Source organism: Geotrypetes seraphini, chromosome 12 (assembly GCF_902459505.1).
Source record: "Geotrypetes seraphini chromosome 12, aGeoSer1.1, whole genome shotgun sequence".
Lineage (NCBI taxonomy): Eukaryota > Metazoa > Chordata > Amphibia > Gymnophiona > Dermophiidae > Geotrypetes > Geotrypetes seraphini.
This window is the reverse complement of record NC_047095.1, coordinates 114,433,766-114,439,783: the sequence shown is the minus strand read 5'-3', so window position 1 is coordinate 114,439,783 and position 6,018 is coordinate 114,433,766.

Genomic DNA, 6,018 nt, shown 5'->3' with positions numbered 1-6,018 from the left:
CCCTACCCTTTGGACTCTCGACAGCCCCAAGAGTGTTCACAAAGTGCGTGGCCATGGCAGCGGCACATCTTCGCCTGCAGGGAATATGCGTCCTTCCCTATCTCGACGACTGGCTGATAGTGGCCCGCTCACCAGGGGAGGTCCAGGCAGCCCTGACAACCACCATAACCCTCCTCCAAGAACTGGGGTTCCTCATCAACTACAAAAAATCCCACCTGATACCCACCCAGAGGATATCATTCATCGGGGCAGTCATCGATACCACACAGACCAAGGCCTTTCTACCGGACGGACGGCTCGACACCTTGACATCCCTGGCCCAGCGCATCTCTTCCAGCAGCTCATCGTCAGCACGCTCCTTTCTGCGTCTCCTGGGCCACATGGCGGCCGCGGTCTTTGTTGTCCAACACACCAAACTACACGAGACCCCTGCAATGGCAACTCAGACGTCACTGGAACCAGCATACCCAACCACTGACCACCAAGATTCCCATTCGCCGACCCATACACAAGACGCTGCAGTGGTGGATGTCCCGAGAAAATTTAGCGAAGGGGAAACCATTCAGACCACCACCCCACCAGCTGGTGGTCACCATGGATGCCTCCAAACATGGATGGGGAGCACACCTTCTCCATCGTCGCACAGGAGACACATGGTCTGCCCAGGTGTCCTCACTCCATATCAACCTACTGGAGCTCAGGGCCATAGGGAATACCCTCGAAACCTTCAATCAATGGGTAACAGGCAGGACAGTCCTCATCCAAACAGACAACCAGGTGGCCATATACTACATCAACAAGCAGGGGGGCACAGGGTCAGCCTCACTCTGCAAGGAAGCCTGCCGCATTTGGGAGTTCGCCATCGCCATTCAGTGCCCCATCCAGGCAACCTACCTCCCGGGGGAGAAGAACGACCTGGCCGATAGTCTCAGCCGCCAGCTGGACCCCTACGAGTGGTCTCTCAACCCAATGGTGACGAAGAAGATCTTCAGCACCTGGGGCATACCGAGCATTGACCTGTTTGCGACAGAACTGAACACAAAATGCACGTTCTTTTGCTCAAAGAGACTGACCCATCGCCGTCTCAGTCCCGACGGCCTGTCCCTGAGTTGGAACCACGGACTCTTATACGCCTATCCACCAATACCTCTCATACCCAAAGTCCTGCAGAAGATCCTCCAGGACAGAGCAACGGTGATCATGATTGCCCCGGCAACCATGGTTCCCTTTCCTGCAATGGATAGCGGTTCACCCATCTCTCCGCCTCCCGATCAGCACAGATCTCATAACACAACACGGGAGCGCCACCCTCCACCACAACCTGCGCTCCCTAGCCCTGACCGCATGGATGTTGAGAGGATGAACCTACCACAAGACGTGGAGCACATTCTCATGGCAGCCAGAAGACTTTCAACCCGAAAATGCTACGGATTGAAATGGAGAAGGTTCCGCCACTGGTGCACGAACACACAGCGAGACCCTTACAACTGCCCCATACCGGACATCCTGCAGTACCTACTGAGCCTATCTCAGATGGGCCTAAAACCTACTTCCATCAAGGTCCACCTAAGCGCGATCGCGGCGTACCACGCTGGCTTGGACAACTCACCGGTGTCGGGACACCCTGTATTCGCAAGATTCATGAAGGGACTGTCCAATCTGCACCCACCGGTCAGACCACCACTGCCCGGATGGGACCTGAACTTGGTGCTGCATCAGCTCACCCTCGATCCCTTCGAACCCTTGGGGGAGGCAGACCCCAGATTCCTGGCTTGGAAAACTCTCTTCTTTACCGCCATTGCTTCGGCCAGACGTATCAGCGAGATCCAGGCCCTGGTCCATCACACCCCCTACACACTGCTCCATGAGGACAGGGTGGTGCTCAGAACTCACCCCCGATTCTTGCCGAAGACTCTACATTCACCCACAGGGGGGCTCGCAGCCACTACAGCGACACCCCTTGGACTGTGTGCGGACCCTGACCACCTACATTAACAGGTCACAACAGACCAGACAAGCCTCACAACTGTTCGTCTCCTACGACCATAACAGGCCAGGACGGCCGGTCACCAAACGCACGCTTTCGCACTGGATATCCCAGTGCATCTCCTTCACCTACAGAAGAGCGCAGCGTGAACCGCCAGTGGGAGCCCACGCCCACCAGCTCAGAGCCGTAGCCACCACTCTGGCTCATCTACACCATACACCAATAGAGGATATCTGCAATGCAGCCACTTGGTCCTCCTTGCACTCCTTTACCAAGCACTACTGCCTCGACATAGCATTCCACGCCCTGAATGCATTCGGCCAAACAGTCTTGCAAGCGGCCCTCCCCTCCCGGGAGGGACACCAACCACTACCACTGCCTTGACAAGCACTGATCAAGTAGGGGGGCACAGATACTGATTAAGTGCCAGCCAGTACTACATGTCTAGACTAGAGGTTCAATATGCAAGTACTAATTGTTACACGCAATTACGAATTGTTACTGTTTACATGCTATTACGAATTGTTACTGTTGACCAGTTAGTTTTTCTCACTGTTCCTTGATGGTTATTGACCAGTTGCACTGTTCGGCGAGTATTATTGCCCAGTTAACACAGCACTTTATTAAAGAAACCTGTTTGCACAACTGAGCCTGCTTTGCCTGATTACCCTGCCCGGCTCGGCCTCCACAGCCAGGCAAGGGATGCACAGAGCGCTAAATCGCAGGTCCATTCGGTACATCCCTTGGCTAGGGAGTCACCCATATGTGGCTGACTCATCCTGCTTGTCCTAGGAGAAAGTGTAGTTACTTACCTGTAACGTAGGGTCTCCGTGGACAGCAGGATAGTCAGCCACACAACCCACCCGCCTCCCCATATGGCCCACCCGGCCACAGCTAGGAACATCCTGGGGATTAGGGGGAAGCAGGGGGGAAATGGGTAGGGCTCGGGCATGCCCAGTGGTGCCCGGGCACTGAACGTGCTCAGAGAAAAAAAAATAAAATAAAAAATCTCTCTGAGCTATTGGAGAGCTTATCCGTAAATTGGGAGCTGTTGGGACAACACCCATATGTGGCTGACTATCTTGCTGTCCACGGAGAACCTACGTTACAGGTAAGTAACTACACTTTATACTTTTCCTTTCAGGCATTTACTCTTCTGCCTTTGTTTGGTGCAGGCTGAGGATCTGAGATGCTCCCTTCCTGTTTTATTTATCTTCTTTTCTTATATACAGGGTGCCCACAAAAACACTCCTTGATTTTAAATGGTGACAAAACCAAAATTTATTGGAATATTCTTTCACCTTTGAGGCTACAGTTTCATCAATGCGTTAAAATGTCATATGGTTAGACTGTTGCCCACCAAATGTTGTGAAAGTTGCTCCAGTCACCTTCAAAGCCAAGCTATATAATTGGCTTTCTTCTTGTTTTTATAGGCTGCGTATGATGTAATGTAATGTAATTTATTTCTTATATACCGCTACATCCGTTAGGTTCTAAGCGGTTTGAAGAAAATATACATTAAGATTATAAATGAGAAGTAAGAAGGTACTTAAAAAATTCCCTTACTGTCCCGAAGGCTCACAATCTAACTAAAGTACCTGGAAATTAATAAAGAAGAGAAAATAAAGATGGTTGAAAAAAGAAAAATTCTATGTGAATTTTTAGGATGGAAATTAAACTGACAGTGAAGAACTGTATGAAAAATACATATGGAATGCAGTTAGAGAGGGTAGGTTACAATCTATTTATGGTATTTGTTTAATTGGAAGGTGTTAAGGTGGGTAATTTGGGGGAAGGTTATCTGAAGGTAGGTGAATCTTCTGGAGGTAAAAGAGGAGGGGTTAAGATATTTGGATGAATTTTTTGAAAAGCAGGGTTTTGATTTCTTTTCTGAATGTTTTGAAGTTGTCTGATATTGTCATAAGATTGGAGATGGAATGGTTGATTTTTGCTGCTTGTGTTGCCAGAAGGTTGTCAAACATTTTCTTGCGTTGTGTGCCTTTGAGTGGGGGGAAGGCGAAAGGGTTTGAGGTTCTTCTGTGTCTTGAGGTGGAAATTTGGTTTAAGCGGTTGTTTAGATAGGAGGGTGAAGAGCCGTGTAATGCTTTGAATATCAGGCAGTGGAGTTTGAATTGGATTCGTGCTTGTATGGGTAGCCAGTGAGAGTCTAAGAAGGCAGTTGTTATGTGATCATATTTTTTGAGTGAGTAGATCAATCTGAGGGCGGTGTTTTGTATGGTCTGGAGTTGTTTTATCATAGTGGCTGGACAAGGAAGATATAGGGAGTTGCAATAATCCAGCAGACCTAAGACTAGGGATTGGACGATTAGTCTAAATTGTGCTTGGTCAAAGAATTTTCTGATTTTACGGAGATTTCTCATAGTTAGAAAAGCTTTCTGGGTTGTTTTGTTGATCCGCTCAATTGCTAAATTTTTAGAACCAAAATCACTCAACATATTGATCCACTCGTTAATTATTTCAAAACTTGATTATTGTAACTCTTTACTAATAAATGTTACCCAAAAAGAAAAGATAGTTCAAAATACCGCCATCAAATTAATACACAACCGTAAAAAATTTGACCATGTTACACCAACTCCTGATTAAATCACATTGGCTTCCCGTCGCTCATCGCATTACTTTTAAAATTTTACTTTTAAAAACATTGTCCTCAAATGAACCTCAATTCATTAATAAGTTACTTATTCCACGTAGTACATCACGTTCTTTAAGGTCCACTAATCAAAAACTTTTAATAGTTCCATCGCTAAAAGTTATCGGAACTCGTCATCTTGATATTTTTTTCTGTAATGGCCCCACAATTATGGAACACTTTACCTCAGTATATAAGAGAGGAAAATGACCTAAAACTTTTTAAAGGCATTCTGAAGAGCTTCCTTTTTGAAGACGCTTTTAACTTATAATCATATATATATATATATTTTTATCTTAATCACCTTACCTGCTGTTTTAACCATTTATGTTTCCTTTTATATATACAATTGTAGTTCTGCCCTTTCTTCCCTTATGTATCTGTTAGTTTGTATGTTAGCATGTCAAACTTATTTAATCTATTATAATTAACCTAATGTGTACACCTTTTTCTCTTTTTATTTGTAAATCGCTTAGCAAATTAAATTAAGCGATTCAATAAGTTAAAAAGAAACTTGAAACTTCTTTATTATTGACTGGTACATTTCCCGAGGATTTAGGTCAGATTTTGATCACACCGATTGTAAAAAAAAAATCCCGAGGAATCTATTAAGTTGACATCAAATTACAGACCTATTGCGAGTATTTCATTATTTGTAAAACTGATGGAAGGTTTGGTTAACCAGGATTTAGTAATGTATTTGGATAAATTCAGCATACTACAAGCTAATCAGTCAGGTTTTCGATCTGGTTTTAGTACTGAAAAAGTTATTCCATCATTGCTAGATTTCCTAGTTTATGTAATCAAGGTAAAAGTACACTCCTAATTCTGCAATTAGATTTAAGTAGTGCTTTTGATTTAGTCGATCACGTTATTCTGATTGACTGTTTGGAGTCAATTGGACTTTCTGGTAATGTGTTAAAATGGTTTCAGGGATTTTTGAGTAAACGATCGTATCAAGTCTATAGTGATAATAAACAATCCTGCAGTTGGGTAAATTCTTGCGGAGTTCTGCAGCGTTCTCCTCTATCCCCTACACTGTTTAACATTTACCTTGCCTCATTGGGGAATTTATTGCAGAGTTTAAAAGTTAAATTTTATATCTATACGGACGATATCACTATAGTTATTCCCCCTTACAAACCTGACTTCTAAGATAAAGAATCATCTGTCGTTTATTTTAAAGCAAATTGAATTGTGGATGACTGAATTTAAATTGAAACTTAATTCAGATAAAACCAAATTTTTTCTGGTGAGCCCGAATGATAAAATTAAAGATTTATCGATTTCTTTGAAAGGTCAGGACTTTCCTATTGACTATTCCATAAAAATTCTGGGAATGACAATGGACCGATACCTTACTTTAGATGAACACACG